The sequence below is a fragment of the Gavialis gangeticus genome, unplaced genomic scaffold (assembly GCF_001723915.1).
Source record: "Gavialis gangeticus isolate Ggan-Ray unplaced genomic scaffold, GavGan_comp1, whole genome shotgun sequence".
NCBI classification, from domain to species: Eukaryota; Metazoa; Chordata; order Crocodylia; family Gavialidae; genus Gavialis; species Gavialis gangeticus.
Genome location: NW_017729022.1, coordinates 45,112,484 through 45,117,213, shown reverse-complemented (window position 1 = coordinate 45,117,213; position 4,730 = coordinate 45,112,484).

Genomic DNA, 4,730 nt, shown 5'->3' with positions numbered 1-4,730 from the left:
TTGAGTCAGATGACTCCATAATTAGCCCTGGCCCCACCTACAGGCTGCTTTGCAGACTGCCTAATTTCTTATGTAGTAGTCACCTTAAGCATCCTGCCACACTTTTATCCATCCATTTTTCTCACATTAAAATGTATTGTTGATTTTCAGTAATAGGTCCTACAATATATGGCATCAATGTGTTAGATAGTATGATTTAAATTTTCTTTTACCTGGTAGCCAATGTTGTAGGGAACATTTTACAATCAAAACAGTAGCAAAGCTGAGGGTGGCACACTTGCCAGCAAAAAAAAAATTTTAAATGGACCAGCTATGATTCCATCAGCAGCTAACATCTGTTGGGAGAACTCTCTGGACACAGGGCATTGTGGGTTGTATATTCATTTTGATAATATTTGTTTTGCTCCAAGGAAGTTAGTCTTCCATTATCAATCTTAGACTACTTTGGCTATGATGTGCTCTAGATTAATTATGACCAAATTTTCCTTGTCAGTTTAGATAATTGTCTTTATTTCATATATTTGGGTCAACACCTAAAATTTCAGTTACCATTGATTCCCTTATGAACATATTCCAATTAATATTATATACGGAGAGGTGACTAAATGTATTAATTAGATTTAGTAAGATAAGAACATAATCTTTGGATTAAATACAAAAACATGAGTGCATTAGCCTAAAGCATGGTTTTGTAGGCTCTTCAGACTATCCTGATTTTATGTAGGAATGATTTGTATGGAAAGTGAAGGCTAAAATTGCAAAACTATACCATTGTGGGACAAGTGTAGAACAAACAGAAGAGCTGAAAGGAAGGAACCTTGTCTGTATTTCTGTGAATGGGAGTGCTTCTGAAGTAACGTCACTGGTAACCACAGTAGAAGAGGAATTCATGTTAAGAAACTTAACCCAGGAGATAAACCGATTACCAAATTCAAATTTAGCAAGTACCTAAAAGTTGTGATTTTTGTACATTGAAGTCCATGGCCTTCTCCCCATAAAAGAAGATAGCAGGCTCCTTTACCTCCTTTGAATCTGCAGTGATTTCAGTCTTTTGGTTGAAAATTGTTAAATCTATGGGCTCATGTACACATCACAATTTTTGCCCTTTCATGCACTGCAGCTGTGTGGCTGTTTGCACGAGCAGGATTTCCTGATGCTTTAAGAGTGTTTCTTGTGCATTAAACTAACAGTCCTCAGACATGGTTTAGTTTGGCTTGCCAGGAATTAAAGTGTCACGTCCAGGGATTCATTGCATGCAAACAAAAGGCACTCAAAGACATGTAATGAGCCTCTTTGTCCACCAGATGGCACTGCAACTTTTTTTTCAAATTGCTTTTCCTTTCGCATTGCTTCTTTTTTGTGTGTGTGGTCTGCAACTCCGTGCTTCAACAACTGTATGGCAGGGCACAGACACGGGTTGAGGGGGGGACCCCAGGCTGGGGGGTAGCACTGGACTGTCCTGCTCTTCTGTGGTACTAGCCAAGGACCCAGCTTAATTCATTCGAAAACCTAGTGTGTGTAAACACAGATGCAATGCTCCAAGGCTTAAATCATTTGAAAACCTAGTACCTGTAAACATCCAAAATAAACATGTCTAAATTTTATAAAACTATTTAATTTAATGAGGATTAAAACCTGTTGTGACGTCTGTATTATAGGGCTTGCTAGCACTGCCCTGTGCTCATCTGCCTACAGGTGGTGACAGGGTAGACCTTGGCTCTGGATCACCAGGTCTGCCAGGAAGTGGATCTTATGTTTTTCTCACCTGCCATGACTTTGATGACCTTTATATTACTGGGAGGCAGTGCCCACAGTGATCCTGCCTTGTCTTGATTCCTGTGTCTTCTGTGGGGCTCCAAACAACCCCTTTACCCCAGCCTAACCTCTCCAGATGGTGTTTTATGATGTTCTTCCAAGGCCAGGTTGCAGTGCTGCCTGTTGTAACCTTCTCTACACCCCAGGATGTCCTAGGGCCTCTTTTGAGTACACTCTTCCAGGGGCCGGCCTTGGCCTGTGCTCAAACAACAACAACAACAACAACAACAAAACAGACAACAAAAGAAATCACACAAAAGAAAAGAAAAAAAAACCTGGCTGCTTCTCAGCCTTCTTGTCAGGCTCTGGCAATGTCCCCAAAATAAATCTCTTCGTCCATTCTCTGCTGTGTGAGCCTGCTCTGCACCCTTATGAATGTTCACAGCCTTTCGGGGTCTCCCCCCCATGCAGGAAGACTCTACCTGTGACTGTATATTTTTTCCCTTCAGACCCTCCTCCAGATCCTCTGCTGGAAAAACTCCAGTCCGGAGATTCACTCTGGCCTTGTGAACTCCCTTGCTCCAGATCCTCAGCTGCAGCTCCGCTCTGGAGATTCCCACTAGCCACTTGTTTGTAGGCCTCTGCCTGCCTCAGGGTCACTCTCGCAGTGTTCTTCAGGCATGCTCTGCAGTTTCTGCCTGCTGAGATGCTCAGCCACTCCTCTCTCCCCGCAGCCTGCAGGGAACTGACCCCCCTCTGCCCCCCTCTGGGGTCGGAAATACTTTTGAGCGGCCTCCCTCCACCAATCCTGAGCAAGATGCTGCTCCAGAAATTGGGTGGGTATTTTCCTTCCTTTTCTCTATGCTGTATGTTCTGTCTCACTCCTTCACACCCGTGGTGTGTACAAGTGCCCTGTGTCTGATGCAATGGACAAAATCTACCTGATTTACATGTATAATTTGGGATAGAGTCTTAGTGAATCTTTTCACAAGGTGCTCAGCTAATATTTTGGTTTTACATTTTTACATTTATTGAGGTAAATTAAACTATCGCTACCATACAGACTGCTATCTTTATTGGATCTAGAAATAACTGAAGTGACAACTTCCCTTCAGGAGTGAAGGCGTGTTTTTAACTCCTGGATTCATTATATATAGTCAATAATTTGGGAGTTAGAATCTTGGGGGGGGGGAGTATCAGTAAAATTTACTGCCAAACACACCTGCCACTGGTTCTTTACCATTGCTCACATCTGACTGAGAGATTCAATTCTACTAATTTCAGGGGTACAAAGAGATCTCCTTCAGAGAATTAAGGAACTGCTATAACCATTTTTGAAGAAAGCATCTACTCAATTGAATAATGTTAAGATAAAAGTATCGATGTTAATATTGTCAATGTTTACTAATGGACACTTTATAGTGTATTTTACTATTCCTATTCAAATGGCAGTAATGTTAATTGGATTAGTTTTTTGTCTAATTCTATTCATCAAAATCTTGCCAGCTCTTTTGGTGAACAAAATCTGCCTTCTGGTTGGGAAGCTTTTATCTTACGTTTGCTACAGTTTATCATTTCACCATGAAGAAGGCCAGAGCATCATCAACGGGAGCTTTAATCCATGAAGTCTATTTAACATAGTGCCATTTCTTTTATATGGTGAATGTACAAAAATATGTCCATGCCTTGATGATTTCCCACAGACGGAGGAGACAGGAGCATTAATCTCACAAAAGCTTTCAATTTTATATGGTAGATATGCTATAAATGCGAGATCAGAAAGTAACAAGATCCTAATTTGCAAAATATGAAGGAAATATACGCTCAACAAGGGCAAAGACAACAATATAGGTGTAATATCTGACACAAGAGTTCCAGTGTAGGAATCTACTTTGTTTTCAGTTAAATTATGTGATTTAAAAATTTTAAAAAATGAGACTACATTAAATATACTGCAGAAAATAAAGTATAATTCCCGATTGTGTAATTAAAAGAGCCTTCATATATCATACAGATTCATATTTACTATATTAGAATTACTTGAGAGAGGGGCTACTCCCATATCTGAAGTGAGACTGAGTACTTCACTGAAGTCTCTAGCAATAATAAGGGAATGATGTCCTGTCTCAATGACATAAACAAGAAAGGTCTAGAAAAATCAGGATTCTCAAAATGGGGAGCACAGTTGCTATCAAAAACAATTATTAACTCCTTAACTTTAGTCAATATTATAGCAACTGTCCTGATCTTTTCTAGTACCAACAGTCTTTATTTTGAACTACTTATGCAACAGAATCACCATACCTCCTGCCTCAAAGCTATGATAGCAATGGATTACAGCCACAACTCAGCCTCCTTTGCAGTTTATTATAATAGTCTCAGTCTGTGCAATTTACCAGAACACAGCCATTTCAATCTTATCTCTTTTAAGCATTACATCAGGAATGCGATGGTTTTCTCTTAACTGGTCTATTTGTTTTCCTCATGTTCCAAGAGGAACCCTTAATGGTTGGGATTATTGATCTCATACAAATACACATGCAATTGCTCAAAAAGGTGTTTAACACAAGAAAAGAATGTAGTGTAATGTCAGTTACATGAAGGAGGACTCCAATTCTTTTAGCAGCCTGGACTTGGTCCCTCATATTTTGTCATCAGGCGGGACCACCAAGAGGGGACCACTACAGTTTGTAAGATAACTGAAGTTTAAATTTTACAATCAGTAACCACATCAATATTTCAGTAAATTCAGTGCCACACATGTGAGAGGGCCCAATTTAGTTACTATCCACATCAACCAGTAAAATGAGTTTGGAACTAGGAAATTTCTACAGGCACTGGTTTCAGTGGATCATCTAAAAGAAATATTTTGTCTCAAAGGACGTCTTTACACATGCTCCAGGGTGCGGGGGGGGGGGGGGGGAGGGGTTTTTATAAGAGAGGCTTCGGGCTTCAACATAGTAAATCCCCCAACA